Source organism: Bubalus kerabau, chromosome 4 (genome assembly GCF_029407905.1).
Source record: "Bubalus kerabau isolate K-KA32 ecotype Philippines breed swamp buffalo chromosome 4, PCC_UOA_SB_1v2, whole genome shotgun sequence".
In the NCBI taxonomy this organism is placed as follows: domain Eukaryota; kingdom Metazoa; phylum Chordata; class Mammalia; order Artiodactyla; family Bovidae; genus Bubalus; species Bubalus kerabau.
The window spans coordinates 70,802,738-70,824,906 of record NC_073627.1 but is presented as its reverse complement, the minus strand read 5'-3'; the positions used below and the strand labels follow the sequence as shown (position 1 = coordinate 70,824,906).

The following is a 22,169-nucleotide window of genomic DNA, read 5'->3' as shown; positions in this document are numbered from 1 at the left end:
CTGGGCTGGGTGGGTCTAGGGGAGATGAAGGTCCCCGGGTTGGGTCAGGCAGAGACGTCCATAGGTTGACTGATCAGCTCCAAAATCTGTTGCTTCGTGATTCTCATTCTTCAGTGATTGACAGCATTTCTTTAGATCCCATGGTCCTGTCTGTGATCATTTATTTTTTTTCATTCTTGGAGAGCTGTGATCTTTTTTGGTCCCCACAGCATGCTGTAGCACAGAGAGAATTTTGCAGGCACCTCTGCTGCCAATGCACCGGACAGGACCAATTGTCTTTCAGGGTCTTGAAACTTTTTTGAATTTTACTAGAAAAGCGGGAAAAGGATTTCTCTTCTGAGAGCTCATGAACCTCTTTTTTTTTTTTTTTTAATTCAGCTTTTGTTGAGGTATAATTGACATATAAAATTAGGTATTTACCATATACATTGTGGTGAGTTAATATATGTATACTTCATGAAATGATTTTTCTCATTAAGTTAATTAACACAGTCATCACCTCACATATTTATCTTTTTGTTTTTCCTGATGAAAACATTTCAGTTCTCCTTGCTGCTGCTTCTTATTTAGTTGCTCAGTTGTATCTGACTCTTTGTGACCCTATGGACTGTAGCCCACCAGGCTCCTCTGTCCATGGGATTCTCCAGGCAAGAATACTGGAGTGGTAGCCATTCCCTTCTCCAGGGGATCTTCCTGATGCAGGGGTTGAACCCATGTCTCCTGCACTGGCAGGTCGATTCTTTACCACTGAACCACATGGGAAGCCTCTCCTTGCTTAGCTAGTGTCAGTTATACAATTCGGTGTCAACCGTAGTCAGTATGTTTTACATGAGACCCTCAGACTGCTGCTGCTGCTGCTAAGTCGCTTCAGTCGTGTCCGACTCTGCACGACCCCATAGACGGCAGCCCACCAGGCTCCCCGGTCCCTGGGATTCTCCAGGCAAGAACACTGGAGTGGGTTGCCATTTCCTTCTCTGGACCCTCAGACTGGGTTTGTCTTATTCCAGCCTTGAATGAGTGCTTCATTCTACTCACAATGAAGCCCAGCACACGTTAGGAGTGACCCACCAGTTGAACAATCTCTGCTACCGGACTCACATGACTGACCTCCCTATCCACCTGCCCCAGATTGTTCTCACGTTGAGATCAGAAATCTCCACCTGGATGGCTCATCAAAGGGGCCGTGAGGGGCGTGGCCCTCTGCTGGTTGCCCTGGTAACCCAGGAGCAGACCAGGTGTCAATCCCCCTATAAGGGGCGATCTCCCCCAATCCCCACCCCCACGCCCGCCCTGCCCCGGGGCGGAGGCGGCCGCCGTATCTTGCCTGCGCTCCACTGCTTCCAGTGCGGCTGTCTGTTGTCCCGGGACCCTGCTTCAGACAGGTAAGCTCCCCCTTCCATGAACCGCTGATGTTTCTGTCGCTGACCCCGGCTCTTCCTTCGGTCTTAAAGCTAAGCTTCTGGGTGCAGTCCAACAAATTGGCGGAGCAGCCAGGGGACTGAGGAAATGCCCACGAGCACCAAAATGTTGGGAAATGAGGACGGGGGCTGGCAGATTACCGTTGTAATCCCGCTGTGGTCATCCACTGACACGGGTCTCCAAAGCTAGGGGTGAGGGGGGACCCCAGGGTGCCATCCGCTAGTACTGGGGTCCTGTGGTGGCTGTCCATGACGGCTGGGCACTGCCAAGAGTACAGAGAACCCCTAGACACCCTCAGGCTTGTGGAGATTCTGGCCGCCATGACAGTGGGGAAAGCGAAGTTAGACAGTAAGGCAGTGGACGCACCTCTGGGCATTTCTTTTAAAACTTTATTTATGATTGCGCTAGGTCTTCCTTTGCTGCTCGGGCTTTCTCTAGTTAAGACAAGTGGGGGCTACCCTCTAGATGTGGTGCCCAGGCTTCTCACGACAGTGGCTTCTCTTGTGGCAGAACAAGGGCTCTAGGGCATGTGGGTGTATGTATTTGCGGCTCCCAGACTCTGGAGAACCGGCTCAGTGTTTCTGGTGCACCGGCTTACTTGCTCCGCAGCCTGTGGGATCTTCCCAGATGAGGGATCAAACCTGTGTCTCCTGTGGTGGCAGGCAGATGCTTATTCACTGAGCCACCTGGGAAATCCAATTGCTTTCTTTTTTTTTTTTAACTTGCTGTGCCCAGTCTTAGTTGCAACATGCAGGATCTAGTTCCCTGACCAGGGATTGAACCTGGGCCCCCGGCACTGGGAGTGAGGAGTCTTTGCCACTGGACCACTAGCAAAGTCCCTGGCCATTGCTTTTTATTTTAAGAACCGCCACAGGTGCTGAGCAAAGGTTAACTTAAATGTGGATTCCTGTTTCTCTGAAAGTGAGGCATATGTATTGATGCTGGGAAAGATTAGGGCAGGAGGAGAAGCGGGTGACAGATGTTTAGATGGTATTACCAACTCACTGAACATGAGTTTGAGCAAACTCCAGGAGATGGTGAAGGACAGGGAAGCCTGGCGTGCTGCAGTCCATGGGGTCACAAAGAATCAGACACGATATAGCGACTGAACCACAACAAATGTATTAATATACAGTGGATGATATGTATTGTTATTACTGTTATTTGTTTAAACTTAACTGGCTATTTAGAAAGTAAAAATGGTACCTGAAAATGGCCAAAATAGGAATCTTTCAGCATTCTGAAACTGGTTTTTGCATATGCTCTTAGAGGAAGTTGGCTTTCTGGAAGGAATGGGTGTTTGTCTTCATGTGCCTTTGAGATGTAAATGATCTACCTGTGCTCTAGGTAACTTTAATCCCTGAGAGTGAAGAAGAAGAAAGAAGAAAATAAAAAAGGCCTCTTAAAACTCTAGCTGGAAAACTGTGAGACGTCTTTGTCTGTAAAGATATACGCATGTCTATGTGTACCTTATATTATGAGGTATCTCTGCCTCCAAATGGCATTGCCAAGATTGCTTTGTGTCTGAGCTCTGTTTATTTGCTTGACAGAAATTGCATGCTTACATGAATTCTCAGAAATAGAGTGAATTTCAGATTCATGTGATCTGAGAAATACTCAGTACTGAATCGATATCTGGTATTGAAGCTACTTAAGCTCGTTGGTTTGATTAATATAGACATATCTTTTCCTAGTCATCAGTGTTAACACTTTCGTTCAAATGAAGATTTCCCTGTTCAAATTACTGGCATTCTTTGTTTCTCCTGGCTGGACTCTGATGCAACCACTTCTGAGTAATAGTTGAAGGACCGGATATCACAGAGGCAAAGAGGATGAGGAGGGTTGAGGGTGGAAGTCCGAGGAATGGTTTCTTCTGGAAGCGGTCAAAGGAGTAGTAGTCAGGAAAATAAGAGGAAAACCAGAGAGGTTTTCCAGAAGTGGACAGGGCCGGGGGTCAGCAGGGTCAAATTCCTTAGTGAGGTCAAGCAGGCTGAAGGTCTGGGAGGGACTGTTGAACTTGGCAGCTAGGAAATTTTCAAGATCAGTAAAGGAGGAAAAGGGAGGTCAACCAATGGAAGCTTCTCTTCCAAGAAGCTGGACTTCGATGGGAACGAGAAAAAGCAGAATTAAAACAAAACAACCTTTCAGGCTGAGTAGACTTGAGGATAGAAATATAAATAAGCCCTGCCCCAGTTCATCTGAGATGGGTTAAAAAAGTGAGGTGCTTTTAGAAATTAAAAGTGGCAGATGGTGGGGAGGGATAAAATAGGATTGGGATTAAAATATACACGCTGCTTCCTTGGTGGCTCAGACAGTAAAGAATCTGCCTGCAATGTGGGTTCCATCCTTGGGCTGGGAAGATCCCCTGGAGAAGGAAATGGCAACCCACTCCAGCACTCTTGCCTGGAATAGCCCATGGACAGAGGAGCCTGGTGGGCTACAAGGCATGGGGTTGCAAAGAGTCAGACACGACTTAGTGACTTTCATTTTGATTTTAGAAATTAAAAATGGCAGATGGCGGGGAGGGATAAAGCAGGAGTTTGGGATTAAAATGTACATATTACTGTGTATTGAAGAGATAATCAACAAGGACCAACTGTAAAGCACAGGGAAAACTCTACTCAATATCTTATAATATCCTATAATGAAAAGAATCTGAAAGAGTGTGTGTGTGTGTGTGTGTGTGTATGAGAAGTGGGAATACATGGGTGTGTATATATATCTGAATCCCCTTGCTGTACACCTGAAACTAATATTGTCAATAAACTACACTCCAACACAAAATTTTAGAAAACAGCTTATAAATTCAAAGCACTGACGACGCCCTCTGAGAAGGCGATGGCACCCCACTCCAGTACTCTTGCCTGGAAAATCCCATGGACGGAGGAGCCTGGTGGGCTGCAGTCCATGGGGTCGCGAAGAGTCGTACATGACTGCGCGACTTCACTTCCACTTTTCACTTTCATCCATTGGAGAAGGAAATGGCAACCCACTCCAGTGTTCTTGCCTGGAGAATCCCAGGGACGGGGGAGCCTGGTGGGCTGCCATCTATGGGGTCGCACAGAGTCGGACACGACTGAAGTGACTTAGCAGCAGCAGCAGCAGCAGCAGATGACGCCGCCCTCATTATCCTTCTAGGACCTTCGCTGTGGAAGGTTCTGCCTCGTGGTCATGACACCATTTATACTCTCGAAGATCATCCCCCACTAATTGCTCCATGCCAGTGGCATCCAGTGGCTGCTGGCAGAGATGACTCTCTCCTTTCCTAGAAATTAAGCCCGCAGAGATCATCTTCCCATTGCATGCACATTTTCCTCTTCTGAATTCACCATAAATGTCATTGCTTTGGCATCTCTCTCATGCCCTGGGACCTACTAGAATCACTTGTTTCGGAAGCCTAGCTTACATTACACAAGGAATTGAAGAGCCCACAGCACAAACACCACCATAGGGCTTTCAGATTTAATGTATGTGCTCCGCTCCAAATAGTCTATTTCTAAAACTGTGTCTTGCTACTTGAAGTGAGGGACTGTGAATATTGTTTGTGAAATATATCTAGTGTCAGAACTTTCAGATGACAGGTTAGTTGCCAAAAATGATTCGATTTGCACAAATAGATGAGGAAAATTTGTGTAAATTAGCCACTTCTAATTAAGCAACATTCTCGGACAGAAGGAAAAAAATGAGAATACCTATACTTCATACTGGGCTTCCCTGGTGGCTCAGTGGTAAAGAATCCGCCTGCCAATGCAGGAGCCACAGGTTTCATCCCTAATTTGGGAAGATCCCTTGGAGAAGCAAATGGCAACCCACTCTCATGTTCTCGTCTGGAGAATCCCATGGACAGAGGAGCCTGGCAGGCAACAGCCCATGGGATCGCAAAGAGTCAGATATGACTGAAGCAACTTAGCACGCACCAGTATTCTTGCCTGGAAAATCCCATGGACAGAGGAGCCTGGTGGGCTACAGTCCATGGGGTCACAAAGAGTTGGACACAACTTCACAACAACAATGCTTCATACTGAATTGGGAGCTTTCACAACTATCATTTCACTTCTTCATCTGCACCACTGCCGTGCAGTGCGTGTGCTTCCATTGTTACTGAGACTCTGGGAAATTACATGGTTTGTCCAAGATGATGCAACAGGTAGATGGCAAGCAGGATTGGTACCCCCATCTCTGATCCCTAGATCCTTGCTCTACACCACGCAATGGGAATGGAGAGAATTAATTCACCAGAACAGTGCAGTTTGGGGTGGTCTGTTGGTGGCAAATGCTTTATTGAGCCCAAGGGATGCATGGAGATGAGAGATGGTTGTGAACCCTTGGGTTTAGAAGAGAGCGCCATCCTGGGTGGGGTTGGAGTCTGACCAAGGTAGAGAGGCTGAAGCAGGGTCAGCAATAAGACCCCTGTGATGATTGCTTGGTTAAAGTGCTGGCAGCCCAGGGATGGACAAGTGACCATTAAATCATCTAGGCCCAGGGCTGAAGGGGACAGCTGTTGGCCCGCGATGCCTGGACTCTGGGCAGGGGTCGGGGGGCTTCGGGAATCAGAGGAGTCACAGATTATGGGGAGGAAGCATTTCCTGACCTCTGCACGAGACTCTAGATTTCGAACCTAGATTCTTAAAATATAACATTTTCCAAAAAGAAAACTTAGAAAGCTGCAGAACTGTGGTGACTTTATCCTGATCTACACTGTCAATGAAGAAATACCTCCTTTTGTGTCCAATGAAGCTGGGTGTATCCTTTGTAAAGCAGAGAAGATGGAACAATTTTGATCTTTTGAACAGGCAGAATATAACTTAGAACTCTTAGTAACTGATTTTTTTTTGTTTTGTAGTTTGGATTTTTTTTTTTAGGTTTCGGTATTGTCATTTCACAAAGTCAAGAAAGGAATGAGTTCAGTCCACATCCTCTTGGATGTATTGTTGGTAAGTGAGTGACCTGCTGGCTTGGCTAAGCAAGGGTTTCTGAGAGCTCGGGTGACAATTATTTGCATTTTGATGTGAGTTATGCACACAGGTGTGATTAAACAAAAGCACAGTCCATGTACACCAGAAATGTGAAGGCAGACTTTTTGTTAAAGTCTAAAGAATAGCTTAGGAGATGAAAGGACTCACGTGTGCCCTGGTTTTCTCCCTGCAATATACAAAACTCAGATGAGTAAATTAAAGCTGAACAGAAAGAGGGCAAATGAGACTTGAAGGAAAATTTTTATGGAGAGTTCAAGACTTTCTACAGGAAAACTCAGGCTTCCCAGGTGGCTCAATGATGAAGAATCTGCCTACCAGTGCAAGAGCCACAGGCCGATCCCTGGGTCAGGAAGATCCCCTGGAAAAGGAAGTGGCAACCCACTCCAGTATTCTTGCCTGGAGAATCCCATGGACACAGGAGCCTGTCAGGCTACAGTCCCGGGGTCACAAAGAGTCAGATACAGCCACCAAACAACAAGGAGTCGCTTGGGAGATGAACAGATTCTCTCGGGCCCCGGTTCTCTCCCTGCAATATACAGAACTCAGAAGAGTAAATTAAAGCTGCATAGGAGGAGGGGAAATGAGACCTGCAGGAAAGTTTTACAGGAAGAGTTCAAGACTATCTACAGAAACACCTGCCTAAAGAAGGTCTGAAAGTCAGCAGGGAGTCAGAGTATTCTGCAGGGAGGAGGAGTCTACAGGAAGCCCATGTCCCACGCTGTCAGCCGCACCATCCGTGCCTGTGAGGGGCTTCTGAGCGGAGATGCTGCACTGAACGCAGTGCCTTCTGGAGAAGGTGGTTTGTGTGCCCTGGAGGCGTTGTGGCCCCGTGTCAGCTGAGACTGTGGGAGGAAACTGCAGACTGGTCATCACCATGCCTGCTGCACCGCCGCTCCGAACGCACACAGGGCCGTCTCCCCAGACCTGGCCCCTAATCCCTTGGCATTTCCCATCCCTGCTGTTTCCCCTGGAGTGATGTTCTGCTAATAAAAACACTCCCGTCAAGGCCGCTTTCATCTGAGAACTGCCAGTAAATCTCAGATTTGCTCCAACTCTGTTGTAATCTTGAAAATCCACTTTCAACATTATTCTTGAGAATTCAGGTCACTATAGGCAGTGAAAATAAAACAAGTTTTTAGTGCTTGAGAAATGCCTCACGGAGCATGGTGTCTAGATAAAACAGTTCTTCCTTTGAATTTAGTTCAGATCATGGAAATGTGGACAGGTTTAAAAGCTTGTCTAATAAATGGATGCTAGGCTTTTGTGTAAAATTCAGTACCATTAGTTAATTGAAATCTGCAATCAAGAATCATAAGGTTGATTCTGAGAAGTATGTGTCCTGCTGAATTGGACAGGATTGAAGCAAAGTCCTTCAGATGTATGGACATCTGTGGGCTATTAAAGTTCTCCAGGGAATTAGGTTCTCTTGAACTCATTTTTGAGTTTAACAGTCATCTTTCCAAAGAAGGTCAGCAAATGGTCTTTATTTTCAAGTAAGATAATTCAAGGTCTGAGCTTTCTACTGTAAATTTCATCACTGTTAAACACACCATAGTAGAAGAGGTGACTTGGAGAACTACCACATGACCCAGCAATCCTACTGCTGGGCATATACCCAGAGAACACCCTAACTCAAGAAGACACATGTAGACCAGTGCTCATTGCAGCACTGTTTATAATAGCCAGGGCATGGAAGTAATCTGTCCATCAACAGAGGAATGGATAAAGAAGATGTGCTACATAAATACAATGGAATCTTATTCAGCCATAAAAAGAAATGAAATTGTGCCATTTGCAGAGACAGGGATGAACCTGGAAACTGTCATACAGAGTGAAGTAATCAGAAAAAAACAAATATTGCATATTGACACATATATGTGGAATCTAGAAAAAACATATGTGTGCATGCTAAGTTGCTTCTCTAGTATCCGACTCTTTGTGACCCTATGGACTGTAGCCTGTCAGGCTCCTCTGTCCATGGGATTCTTCAGGCAAGAGTATTGGAGTGGGTTGCCATGCCATCCTCCAGGGGATCTTTTCGACCCAGGGATCAAATCTGTGTTTCTTAGGTTTCCTGCATTGGCAGGCAGGTTCTTTACCACTAGTCCCACCTAGGAAGCCCAGAAAAATGATACAGATGGTCTTATTTGCAAAGAAGAAATAGACACACAGACATAGAGAATAAACATATGGAAACCAAGGGGGGAAGGAGGGAGTTGGGGCAAATTGAAGGGTTGGGGTTGACACATATACACCATTGACACTGTGTATAAAATGGCTAACTAATGAAAACCTACTGTATAGCACAGGAAACTCCTCCTCCTTACCTCCTGACACAAAATCAAACAGATGAGGAGCAGAAATAGTGAACTTTGGAGGTCTAGCCTTAAAATTTTGTGTCACACTGACCAGTATTCTACCTCTGTGTCCTGTATCAAGAGAAATTCATGCAAAACTAGTAGGGAAAACGGATTAATATTTCCTATGAAAAAAGCAAATATTTTCCTTTTAAACCAGTGACACCAGCAATCCCACACTGGGCCACCATCATGCAACGACCAATGCAGTAATCTCAGAACGCTTGAATGCTCCAGTCAGCTTTCTGGACAATAATCCCACACTTTCTCCGAATTTGAGCATTTTGGATAGTCTTCCTCACAAGTTTCTTAACTGTGTGTGTATTGTAAGTCGCTTCAGTTGTGTCCGACTCTTGGCAACCCCATGGACCGCAGCCCACCAGGCTCCTCTGTCCATAGGATTCTCCAGGCAAAAATACTGGGGCGGGTTGCTATGCCCTCCTCTAGGGGATCTTCCTGACCCGGGGGTCACTCTTGAGCCTCTTCTATCTCCAGCATTGGCAGGTAGGTGGGTTCTTTACTACTAGCACCACCCATGAAGCCTAGCTGTGGATGTAGTTGATCACAACAGACTCAATGGAGAGATAGTTCCCAGAACAAGCTAATCAGAGTTTGATGAGATTATGATTGAAATGCTGGGTGTCAAAAGCTGACTGTTGTCCTTTCTCTGGGAGAGAGTGAAACTGTATTTCTCCCTGGAAATAGAGCAGAACAGAACCACAAAACTATGCAGAACAAAACAAATGAGGTCTTAAAGACAGCCTGCAGAAGTCTGGTTCCAGTCTAGTGAGTCTGGGTCCATGTACAACTTAAACAGCTGGTCCAGGCAAGTTCACGTGGAAGTTCAGCAAACCCGCCGAGTTTCAGGTGGCTTTGAGAGATCAAGGGCTGGCTTCTGTGTCTTGCAGGAGCCTGCAGTATTCCCTCAAGCCAGTGACCCTGGGGAGAAGCTCTGCATTCATCATCTCCAACTCCAACATCTGGCATAGTTTTTGGTGTTTAATGAATTCACCAGCTGGGCTACCATAGCAAAATACCACACACCGGGCAGTTTAAGGGAATCCCGGGTGACTCAGATGGTAAAGAAGCTGCCTGCAGTGCAGGAGACCCGGGTTCGAACCCTGGGTCATGAAGATTCCCTGGAGAAGGGAAAGGCTACCCACTTCAGTATTCTTGCCTGGAGAATTCCAAGGACAGAGGAGGCTGGGGGCTACAGTCCAGGGGGTCGCAAAAAAGTCAAACACATCTGAGCATGCACTCAAGTCCTGACTCCTCTTGTTGCTGGAAGTAGGTCACGGGTGAAGCTCCAGCAATGACTTTCTGAGCCACAGGTGGCCCTCTAGCCGAATGTGACACTGACTTGTTTTATATTTTTGAGCCCAGTCTTAATCTTACCATTCAAGGCTGTTAATATCACTTAATATAAGTGATACTAAACGCTTTTTGGAATCTGATGAAAGCCATGGGCTCTCCAGAAAAACGTACACACACACAAAGTATTCTCACTTTGTATCTCTGTTGGCCCATAAAGACTGTTTCACGTGTTTATTACATATAACTCCCCCCCCAACCCCAACACATAGACACATGCAAACTTAGACTTTGCTCTCTGGAATTCAGGATCTGAAAATTTCCCTGTACCCACGGGCACTGGTAGACAAGAAAATGACTATGAGACCGCTCTCTTGAACCACTGCCTCGTGTATGACTTAGGTACTGCATTGCTTCTGTCATCCATTTGTTATGCAAACAGGGTTTCCATTGCAGTAAATAACAGCCAGCATTTCACTAAGAACGTGCTGTTGGCTCTAGGCTAGGTGCTTTTTGTGGATTATTTCATTTTATCATCAAAACTACTCTATGAAGGAGGTATGGTTGCATTTCTATTTTGCAATGAGGAAACCAAGCTGTATTAGTTTCCTGCAGCTGCTGTAACAAATTACCACAAACTTGGTAGGGTAAAGCACTGAAATGTGGTCTCTCAGAGTTTTGGAGGCTAGAAGTTCAAAATCAAGGTGTCCGCTGGCTTGTGCTCCCTCCAAAGGCTTAAGGGGAAATATCATTCCTTGCTTCTCCCAGCTTCTGGGAGATCCCAGCATTCCTTAGTGTGCACCTACTCATCCCATCTCTGCCTCTGTCTTCACATGGCCTTCCCCTCTCTTCTCTTCCCTTCCCCATTCCTCTGTGTCTCTTCTAAGGACACTTGCCACTGGATTTAGGCTCCACTCAGATAGTCTAGTGGAGAAGGAAATGGCAACCTACTCCAGCATTCTTGCCTGGAGAATCCCATGGGCAAAGGAGCCCAGGAGGGTACAGTCCACGGGGTCGCAAGAGTCTGACAAGACTTAGTAACTAAACCAACCAACCAACAGATAGTCTAGCATGATCTCATCTTGAGATCCTTAACTTAATTCCATCCACAAAGACCCTTTCCCCAAATACTATCACATTCACAGGCTCAGGAATTAGGATCTGGACATAGCTTTCTGCTGGCCAGCATTTACCCTGTTAAACAAGGCATAGCGAGGTTACAGTAAGTCTGTGGTGGACTTTGGATTCCAACTTTGATTTGAGGGCCCTGAGAAGCTGCGAAAGCCCCACTTTTGCTAGTCGTAGACTTCAGCACCTCCCCTTGGCTTACTCTAGTTCAAGGGACAATTGCACCATGTGCTGATGGCCATGTAGCAGTTCCCCTTTAGGGTATACAGTAATTCTCCCTGGTGGCTCAGACAGTAAAGCGTCTGCCTACAATGCGGGAGAGCCGGATTCGATTCCTGGGTCGGGAGATCCCCTGGAGAAGGAACTGGCAATCCACACCAGCACTCTTGCCTGGAAAATCCCATGGACAGAGGAGCCTGATAGGCTACAGTCCATGGAGTGACTTCGCTTTCACTTTCACTTTCTTTCTTTAGGGTATACACACAAAATAATTGATAGCAAAGACTTGAACAGGTATTTGTACACCCATGTTCATAGCAACATTATTTGAATAGCCAAAATGTGGAAACAACCCAAAGTTGCATTAATGGATGAATGGATAAACAAAATGTGATATATATGTAAAACGTACAAATGTGATATATATATACACATGCACACACAATGGAGTATTATCTTGCCTTAAAAAGATGAAATTCTGATACATGCCTCAACATGAATGACTCTTGAAGACATTATACTAAGTGAAAAAAGCCAGTGCCCGAAAGGACAAACACTGTAGGGTTCTTCTGAACTTCTTTTGAATTACCTGGAACAGTCAAATCCATAGAAACAAGGAGCAAAATAGAAGCTATCAGGGGCTGGGGAGGCAGGAATGTGGAGCTGTTTAATGGGGACAGAGTTTCATGGGATGATGGAAGAGTCCTGGAGATGGTGGTGATGATTACACAACAGCGTGAATGTATTTAATGCCACCGGCCTGTTCATTTAAAAATACCTGTAAAGGTAAAGTTTATATGCATAGTTCACAGTAATAAAAAATGACAGTGCTTACTTGATGGTGATTGGGGAATTTGCTTTGGCTGTTTGTAAAGTCATGAAAGAAAAGAAGCCAAGCGCAAAGGGTCTGGACATAACGGCAGGTCATGTGAGGCAGCACGGCATTCTTTTGCTTGGGGGTGGATATTGGAAGAGATTTGTGCTTGATAGGATGTCTGAATGAATGCACTTTTCTCAATGTATTTAGAACTCACTCTGTCACGCACCAACAACATATTCACCTCCACTTTGTTTGTTGTTGTTCAGTTGCTAAGTCATGTCCAACTCTTTGCGACCCCATGGACTGCAGCATGGCAAGTTTGTCCTTCACCATCTCCTGCAGTTTGCTCAAACTCATGTCCATTGAGTCGGTGATGCCATGCAACCATCTCATCCTCTGATGCTTCTTTCTCCTTCTGGCCTCAATCTTTCCCAGCGTCAGGATCTTTTCCAGTGAGTTGGCTCTTCAAATCAGGTGGTGACAGTACTGGAACTTCAGCATCAGCCCTTCCAATGACTATTCAGGACTGACTTCCTTTAGGATTGACTGGTTTGACCTCCTTGCAGTCCAAAGGACTCTCAAGAGTCTTCTCTAGCACCACAATTTGAAAGCATTAATTCTTTGGTGCTCAGCCTTCTTTATGGTCCAACTCTCACATCCATACATGACTACTGGAAAAACCATAGCTTTGACTATATGGACCTTTGTCGGCAAAGTGATATCTCTGCTTTTTAATACACAATCTAGGTTTGTCATAGCTTTTCTTCCAAAGAGCAAGTGATTTTTAATTTCATGGCTGCAGTCACTGTCTGCAGTGACCGCACCTCCACTTACTCATGAGAAAAAAGTTACAGGGAGATATAGCATGATCTCTTCTTATGTGATGGCACATAATCGTTTCAGGAGAGAGCTGCCTGGAAATCCCCTCAAAGGACCAGGATTCCTTCCAGTTGCAAGGAGAAAACTAAAAACAGCTGAAGGAAGTTGCAAGGGATAAGCATTTTGATTTTTATCTTCCCCTCTCTAATCCTGCTTTATCTGAGACTCACTCTCTTCCAATCCATACTGTCATCTTTAGAGACTAACCAAGATTGTTTTCTTAATGAATAGCTCAAGTAGTCATGGCCAAGCTTTCTAGCTCTAGTGCTCCTGTTTTGTAACCAAGCAGGACAGCTCAGGGGGGTTCCTAAAACCAAAGAAAACATACTAGTAAGCTATAAGGGGGGGCTTTCTTGGTGGCTCAGATGGTAAAGAATCCTCCTGAATATGGGAGACCCAGGTTCAATCCCTGGGTCAGGAAGATCCCCTGGAGGAGGAAATGGCAACCCACTCCAGCATTCTTCCTGGGAAATCCCATGGACAGAGGAACCTGGTGGGCTACTGAGCATCTAACACACACATACACAAGCTAGAAGAGGCAAACTCTGCTTCTAAATTTTTAGTGATTTTGTAATTCATTTGCAGAGAAAGAGGAAATAAAGGAGTCCTTGAACAGTGGAAGACTCTTGCCTTTTTCTGCTCAATGTAACCCAGGTGTAGACTCACTATGAACTTGAACTTCCCCCCACCATCCACCCATTCAGAATGTCAGTGTTGGGTCTGACACTGTCAAAAGAAACTGCTCTTTCCATATTCAGTTTTCTTTGTTTTATTTAGTTGGCAACTTCTATCCCAAACATTTGTTGACAATTAGATCTTTTAGGGGAGACAAAACTGATTACCTTCAGGAGAAAATTCGCTCAGTTCACTTTGGCATGAAAGAGAATTAAAGGTAATTTTCTCTTTTAGATATGAGAATTAGATGTTTAATTACCAGTAACTATACACATGTGGAATGATTCTCTTTGGGTTATTCTGCATTCCTTTGGCTTTGAGATGGCCAGACTGTTAGACTCCTGTTACTGTAGCCATAAACTTGGATGTGCAGATACTGTGGGTACCACCGCTACTGCCCGAGCAGACAGGCGGCTTCTGTTGCTCATTTCCCATAGGCCAGACCTTGAGATGAGAGCTTTACACGCATCGTTACAGTTAATACTCAACTCACTCTGGAACGTAGGGACTACTATTCTCATTTTACTACTGTGGAACCTGAGGGATTAACTCGCTGGATTCTAGCATATCCCATAAATGTTGGAGATGGAATTTGAACAAACAGAGGTGCCTGGGAGCTCAGCAGGACTCAGGACGTGTTCTGAACTTTGAGAACAATGATTGTTTGCTATTATTCTCATATTTGTCACGACTTTGCACATGGAGCTTTTTGTGCGGCAGAGTGAGATCAGTTGGGTTTGCAGAAAAGACGAACAGGGAAAGCTGAGGGGTATTTAGCATTTTGTTAATTCCCCTGTTTTCACTGGGAAGCTGCTGCATTGTGGGATTTTCTTGGCTCATTTGTATGCCCTTAGGTAGCCTGTGAATCTAAGGGGGTGTGTTGGGTTTGTTATTTTGGGAGGTGCAGAGGCTTGTCCTTGGGAATACTGAGTAGCAACAATTCTGTCATGACCTTTGTGGTTTGGGGAGAAACGGTCTCATTTGAGGTTGTTCTGAACTGCGAGGAGGATTTCAAGAACTTTAGGATTCAGTCCGCGTGCTGTGGGTGAGGTGTTTACCCCTCAGATGGTGAAAACAGTTCACCCTCATCACGGTCGCTAGTCCTTACGACACATGAGAGCAAAACTCAGAGCCCTAACTCACTGTCTCATGTGCTCACAGTCCATCCGCTGTGATGGCTGCGGGGCTTGGCCCATTAATCCTGAGGAGTGACGCCAGAGGAATGAAAGTGAACTTTCAGCTCGATGGGTCCAATGACAGCAATGTCAGGGCTCCTGGGGGAGGCAGGGTGGCCAGCAGAAGTCCACAGTCACCCTCTCAGTGGATCAGCACATAAATGAATGTGTTGGTCTCTGTGAGGTCTCGTTCTGTTTTTTAAGTAAGTTCATCTGTATTGTTTCTTTTTAGATTCCACATATAAGGGATGTCATATGGTATTTCTTCTTCTATCTCTGACTTACTTCAAATGAACTTATGGTTGCCAGGAGCAACGTTTCTGGATCTTCAAAGAGGAGGGTCGGTTTCATCCATCTAGCCCTTTCCTTAGGCTGGCACCCTGCAAACCTTTCCCCGAGAACCAGGCTGATGGTAGGTGCTCGTGTGTGGGGAATCGGCAGTCTCAGATTGAAGTACAGTATCTTCTTGAAACTTTCATTTAAGCAAGTGTTCTGCATTGTGCATTCTATTCTCTAACAGGCCATCTCGTATCAGTGCTATTTTTCATGGTGTTATTTTCCTCCCCACCTTTAAATCCGATGCTGTGGGGAGACGTGCAGTGCTTTTCCGTGGCTCTGGCTGCCATGGGCTCAGGGCTGAGTGCTGCCGGGTGTGCCCTGGACAAGCTCTGCTTCTTCATCACGGAACACGGGCAGTTACGTGACTTCTGTGTCTCAGTGCTTTTTAGGTCTATCATCTTTGTCTCCTTTGTGTGTGTGTGTGTGTGTGTGTGTGTGTGTGCCATGCTCAGTCATGTTCGACTCTTTGCCACCCCAGGGACTGTAGCCCACCAGGCTCCTCTGTCCATGGGATTTCCCAGGCAAGAATACTGGAGTGGGTTGCCTTTCCCTTCTCCAGGGAATCTTCCTGACCTAAGGATTGAACCTGAGTCTCCTGCATTGCAGGCAGATTCTTTACTGTCTGAGTTCCCCTCCTTTACTTCCTCTGAATAGGATTATTTTGACCCAGATTGCTACATGGTGATTTTAGTTGTGGAAGCTGGCATCTCCTGTAAACATGGTGATTTTTTCACCCTCATTCTTTCTTTTAAAATCAGTGTGATCTCTGTTGCTATCTAGTTAAATGGTGGATAACTAGACTCTATGTTTCATGTATGTTTGGAGGACTAACCTATCTAGAGTAAGCATTTTGAAAACATGAACTATTCTTTGAAGTTTACTAATCATAACATGGTTTTGAAAGATAATTGTATGTTACTGATAAGAAAGAAGGAAGTTCTCTAGACAACTACTAACCAGTAGTCCAACATTTAGAAATGAGAGAGAGATTCTGGCAGACAAAAAGGTGACATTTACCAAGAAAGATCTTTGACTTAGCTGTTGAAAGCCTCAATAAAGTTAAAAGATAAAAAAAAACACAGAGTGTGATAATAGAGAAGAAAGCATTTAAATGAGAAATTAGTAGCAAAATAAGAAATTAATGTCAAGGGTACTTAAGAAAACCCCATGTATTTGGAAATTAAATGTCCACTTTTAAATGATGGGTGTATCTAAGAAGCCATAACAAGGAAAATCAGAAAATATAATTTTCTAATGATAACAATAAAAATGAAAAGAGAATTTATCAGAATTTGTTGCATGTAACTGAAGCTGCTCAGTGTGATCAAATGCAATGTGAAATCTTCAATAAGGTATGAAAACAAATAATGGACACTAGCATAAAATTTTGTGAAATTTGAACAAATAATGGACACTAGCAAAATCTGTACTTGAGTGAATAATAAATACCGTGGGACTTCCCTGGTGGCTCAGATGGTACAGAATCTGCCTGCAATGAAGGAGACCCAGGTTTGATCCCTGTGTCTATCACATATTAATTTCTTTTTTAAAACAATGTAGCATTTCTTTATATTCTCATAATTGGACTAGAAGTTTCAAGCCTCAGTCAAATTTTTTTTTTCTGTTTCCTGGTTTATAGTCTATGGGAATTTGAAGGGAATTTGTGTCCTGCTGTTGTGTGAAAATTGTGTAAATCTTAATTATGTTAAGCTAGGTCATAGTGCTTTTCAGGTCAGGTATATCCTTATACTTTCCTGTATATTCATTCTATTAATTTTTAATAGTTTGAAATTGAAACTACAGCTAAAAATCTTCATTTATCTACTTAAAAATAATTGTAATATATAGTGGAAGTATATGTAACTTTGTTCTGTATTCTCCAAGTCTCCTGTAAGTGTGCTATCATACTTCCATAATTTAAAAAAAATAAGGGGGGGAAGAAAACAGTCCTTGAGGGGAGGTTGGGGAGAGAAGGACTGGGAGGTTGGGATTAGCAGATGCAAACTATTATATATAGGATGATAAAAAACAAGGTCCTACTGTCCAGCACAGGGACCTGTGTTCAATATCCTGTGGCAAACCGTAATGGAAAAGAATATATTAAAAAAGAATGTATGTATGTGTATAACTGAGTCACTTTGCTGTACAGCAGAGACGGGCACAGCATTGCAAATCAACTATACTTCAATAATAAACCCTCCTCCCCCAAAAGATGCCATCTGCTCATACATTTATGGTGTCTTCTTTCATGTTATTCTACACCAGTTCTCAGACGGAGCTAATAAATATCCTAAATATAAAACCTGAGTAAAATATTATATTATTGAGGCATTCTGCCATTCAAACATGAGAGATATGATGATGATTCCAATATAATGATTTTAGCTCCAGGGGAGAAATAAAATAAAATGCTGATGACTAGCTGTGACTACTCTGTCACCAACATGTAGCTATTTCCCTGTTGTTACTGAGTTCCCACAACCCTTCAAACCAATGCATTAAAAAATCTTATTATGAAAATTTCTGTATACCAATCATGGTGTTTGTAAACTGTCAGCATCTTGCCATGCTTGTTCATCTTCCCAACCTCCTCCTGCTGTTGCTGAATACTTTTCTATGTGTCTTGTCATTTCACCCCTAAATGGTTTAGCAATCTTCTCTAGGAGAAAAAGAGAGAGAAAAGAGCAAGAGAGAGAGAGAGAGAGAGAGAGAGAGAGAGAGAGAGAGAGACATTTCCCCACAAAGCCACAAATTAACAACAATTAGTGTCATCAATACATAACCCAGATTCAGATTTCCTTAATTGTCTAAAAATGCCTTTTTTCAGTTAGTTTATTATATTCTATTCAGGATCCAAGCAAGTTCCATTTCATGATGTGTGGTTCTTAAGCTGTACAAAATTTTGTGAATATTTCATAATCTAGACCCCACCCCTACCCTGCATGGACTTAGTGTTAGATTCTTAAATTCTAGATTTGGTTTCAGATGTCATTTAACTTTCTCTTCTACCGCCCAAGTTTCCTGTGGACTGAAGTTTTGTTTAAAAGCTTAATTAAATTCAGATTTGGTAACAATAACCCTGTGTACGAGACAGCAAAAGAGACACTGATGTATAGAACAGTCTTATGGACTCTGTGGGAGAGGGAGAGGGTGGGAAGATTTGGGAGAATGGCATTGAAACATGTAAATATCATGTATGAAATGAGTTGCCAGTCCAGGTTCGATGCACGATACTGGATGCTTGGGGCTGGTGCACTGGGACGACCCAGAGGGATGGAATGGGGAGGGAGGAGGGAGGAGGGTTCAGGATGGGGAACACATGTATACCTGTGGCGGATTCATTTTGATATTTGGCAAATCTAATACAGTTATGTAAAGTTTAAAAATAAAATAAAATTTAAAAAAAAAAAAAAAAAAAAAAAATTCAGATTTGATCTTGTTGGTATTGCTGTTGCAGTTTTTAAAAGATTATATCAGACCTAGTTCTTGATTTTTCAGCTTGGTTTCTCTTTTTCTCACCTCCCTTCCTTTTATGAATTTACAACTTTTTGTTTATTTGTTCTTGTTCAGTCACTCAGTTATGTCCGGCTCTTTGTGACCCCATGGACTACAGCACACCAGGCTTCCATGTCCTTCACTATCTCCTGGAGTTTGTTCAAGTTCTTATGCATTAAACACCAACCTTTGTCAGCAAAGTGATGTTTCTGCTTTAATATGCTATCTAGGTTTGTCATAGCTTTCCTTCCGAGAACCAAGCATCTTCTGATTTTGTGGCTGCAGTCACCATCTGCAGTGATTTTGGAACCCAATATATTTAGTGTATTTTAATTTATTGGGTCAACTTTTTGGGTATTCATAGTGTCTTGTCTATGGCAAGTGGTTTTAAACTGTTAGCTGACTCCTAGGTCCTTTTTTGTTTTTGACAAGAATGAGACTTTAATCATTTTTATGTGGAGTTTATAATATTAAGAGATAAAGCATTGTTAACCAACACAATAATGACTAGATATCTGATTGGTATGAGGCTTTCGGGTCCTAATTAAAACTTAATTTATAACAGTATTCATGATCAGTCTGAAATGCATTCTGTAGGTAATCTCTTGAGTTTCTATAGTATTTTCTTAGACTGCAACTGTTTACATGTCTGAAGTTACTTGAAGGCATTACTTTTAAGAAAGCTTACAAGTCTGTTCTCTATAACTGCAGCTCCATTCTTTCCCTACAAATAGGTTCACCAATACTATTTTTCTAGATTCCATATATATGCATCAATATATGATATTTTTTTCTTCCTGTCTTACTTCACTCTGTACAGTAGGTTCTTGGTTCATCCACCTCACTACAACAAATTTGTTCCTTTTTATGGCTGAGTAATAGTCCATTGTGTACATGTAGCACATCTTCCTCATCCATTCATCTGCTGGTGGACGTCTATGTTCGTAGGGGAAGGAGAGGGAAGGATGAATTACAAAAGTGGGATTGATGTATATATATACAGTGCCATGTGTGAAACAGGTGTGTGCATGTGTTAGTCACTCAGTCGTGTCCGACTCTTTGTGACCCCATGGACTGTAGCCTCCCAGGCTCCTCTGTCCATGGAATTCTCCAGGCAAGAATACTGAATTGGGTTGCCCATTCCTTCTCCAGTGTGAGGCAAATAACTAGTGGGAAACTGCTATATAACACAGGAAGCCCAGCCTGGTGCTCTGTGATGACCCAGAGGTGTGGGATGGGATGGGGGAGGGAGGCTCAAAGGGAAGGTATAGATATATATATAATACCTATACATATATAGAACCAAGCATATTGGTAGGTTCTAGAACCAACCAAGCATATGTCTATACATATATAGATATTATATCTATCTATCTGTATAATTATGACTCATTTGTGCTGTTGTGTGTCAGAAACCAACACAATATTGTAAAACAGTTATCCTCCAATTAAAAAATAAATTAAAAAAGAAAAGAAGGCTTACTACTGAGCTTTGTACCATCCTAGGTCCTCTGTAGCTCCTCTTGAACATTTTTGTCGTAATTATTAAAGGTTAGCTGGGACTTCCCAGGTGGCCCTAGTGCTAGAGAACCTGCCTGCAATGCTGGAGACATGCAGGAGATACAGGTTTGATCCCTGGGTTGGGAAGATCCCCTGGAGGAGGAAATGGCAACCCACTCCAGTATTCTTGCCTGGAGAATTCCATGGACAGAGGAGCCTGACAGGCTGCAGTCCATGGGGTCACAAAAGAATTGGACACAACTGAGAGTCTAAGCTGGGGAGAAGCAATGGCACCCCACTCCAGTACTCTTGCCTGGAAAATCCCATGGATGGAGGAGCCTGGTAGGCTGCAGTCCATGGGGTTGCTAAGAGTCGGACATGACTGAGCAACTTCACTTTCACTTTCCACTTTCATGCATTGGAGAAGGAAATGGAAACCCACTCCAGTGTTCTTGCCTGGAGAATCCCAGGGACGGGGGAGCCTGGTAGGCTGCAGTCCATGGGATTGCACAGAGTCGGACATGACTGAAGCGACTTAGCAGCAGCTGCAGAGAGTCTAAGCAGCAGCAGCAGTTGAATAAACAGCATCCCGACCTGCGCCCTCTTGATCAGACCCTCATTGCTTCCTTCCCTTCCTTACTTTCTGGGGCAAAATGTCCCAGCCCATTTTCCTACATTTCCTGCCCACACCTAGGATCAGTCATTTCTTCAAGGATCCTTAGTTCCACTGAGTGGAGAATCCAGTTTAGAGACCACATTGAGAGTTAGATGTGCCTGTGAGAATGGAGTGGAATTGTTTCTAGTCCTTCTCAGTGAACAGAACTGAAAATTTGTGTTTTAGAAAGCAAGGGAGAAAAAAAATCCCGATCCACCTTGCCATTTCCAATTCAAATTTAAAATCCTCTAAGTGTTTATTCTGTTAATTTTGTGTTTAGATTTCTTTTTATATGTAGATCTCTGAGGCAAACCTGGTTTCTTTATAACAGGAACATACATTCAGACTTGTGTACTTGAAAATAAAGTGAATTTAAAAAAATGTTTCAGAGTTAAAGAGGTCTATTCTATTTACAGTGCTGATTACATGTTTTATTATTATTTTTTCCAGGTTTATATTTATTCTTGGCTATGCCGCTCGGCTTGCAGGATCCTAGTTCCTCAACCAGGGATTGAACCCAGCCCCTGGCAATGGACGCTTGGAGTCCTAGCCACTGGAATGCAGGGAATTCCGAATTACATGGCTTCGATTACATGGAATCTTATTAAGTTTGGTTTACCTGCTATGTCTTGGACTGAGAGATGTTTGTTGTTCCATTTTTGGTACGTTTCAGTCCTTTTCTTCTTCATTTACAACAGTTTCTACCTCATAAAAGTTGCTTCTCTATAGATTGTAGTCTTTGTCATTTATAATGTCTTTTTTGGCTTTCTTTAACTTTTTAGTTTGTTTTCCCCTCATTCTATCATGTTTTATATTAAAATATGAACTTGTGCTTTCTTACTACTTGAGTTTCCCTGGTGTATCTATGCTTCTTCTTTAATTCTTAATCTTTGTGTCTTTTTGACTGTGGTATGTATCATACCACAGAGAGTTAGATTGGCTTCATTAGTTGATCTGAATTTTCTTCTTTTAACACATTTCTTTGTTGTTTGATCTCAGCTATGACATGCTGATTTATTATTTATTTACTGTATCTAGTAAATCTTTCACTGTGTGATTCATTTTCCTTTCTCTTTGTAATCTTTGGCATTTCATATGGTTTCTGGGTTTTTTTTGTTGTTCTACCAGTTACCTTTACTCTAATATTGTATATAATATCTGAAGGTTCGTTTTTTTGGTTAATGCCTAATTCTGCTCTTTTCTCAGCAGTACTAATTATCT

At 43.3% G+C, this 22,169-nt stretch overlaps 1 protein-coding gene and 1 long non-coding RNA gene across 2 annotated transcripts in view; one reads left to right on the top strand and one right to left on the bottom strand.

The window, feature by feature from the left end:
- Positions 1 to 22,169, bottom strand: part of GALNTL6 (polypeptide N-acetylgalactosaminyltransferase like 6) — a 1,496,936-nt gene that overhangs the window by 37,188 nt on the left and 1,437,579 nt on the right. The gene's annotated exons all lie outside the window — the stretch shown is intronic.
- On the top strand, positions 1,254 to 21,792 carry LOC129649804 (uncharacterized). The gene is made up of 4 exons (XR_008713289.1): positions 1,254 to 1,382; positions 6,282 to 6,353; positions 15,192 to 15,371; positions 21,399 to 21,792. It is a non-coding gene; the product is annotated as an uncharacterized LOC129649804 (long non-coding RNA).